Source organism: Macrotis lagotis, chromosome 2, assembly GCF_037893015.1.
Source record: "Macrotis lagotis isolate mMagLag1 chromosome 2, bilby.v1.9.chrom.fasta, whole genome shotgun sequence".
Lineage (NCBI taxonomy): Eukaryota > Metazoa > Chordata > Mammalia > Peramelemorphia > Peramelidae > Macrotis > Macrotis lagotis.
This window is the reverse complement of record NC_133659.1, coordinates 214,591,186-214,591,634: the sequence shown is the minus strand read 5'-3', so window position 1 is coordinate 214,591,634 and position 449 is coordinate 214,591,186.

Sequence of the window (449 nt, the reverse complement as noted above, 5' to 3'; positions counted from 1 at the left end):
TGAAGTCATAGTGAATTTGGAGTCAGTCGAATGCGGGCTCCCACGGCCCCAGAGTTGGAATCATAACTTTGCTACTTCATGCTGGGAAGGGAGTCGAGTGCCCCCTTCTTTAATGGCCTCAGTTTCCCTGTGTGGAACATGATGGGGCTGGCGTCTTGGAGGATGCTGGTGCTGCCCAGAGCCTCCTGGGCCGGGCGCGGCTGCCGACACTGCAGCGATCGCCATGGCAGCAGCGGGCTCTGCCGCAGCCCCGCCGCAGCCCCCGCCGCAGCCCCGCCGCAGCCTCCGCCGCAGCCTCCGCCGCAGCCCCGCCGCAGTCCCGAAGCCTCCGCCCCGCCCCCGCCAGGGTCTGCAGAGCGGAGAGCGCAGCTGCAGAGGCGCCGCCCCGCCCCCGCCCCGCCCCTCCGCCCACGTGAGGGAGTCTGGGGCTGGGAGAGGGGGAGACGAGA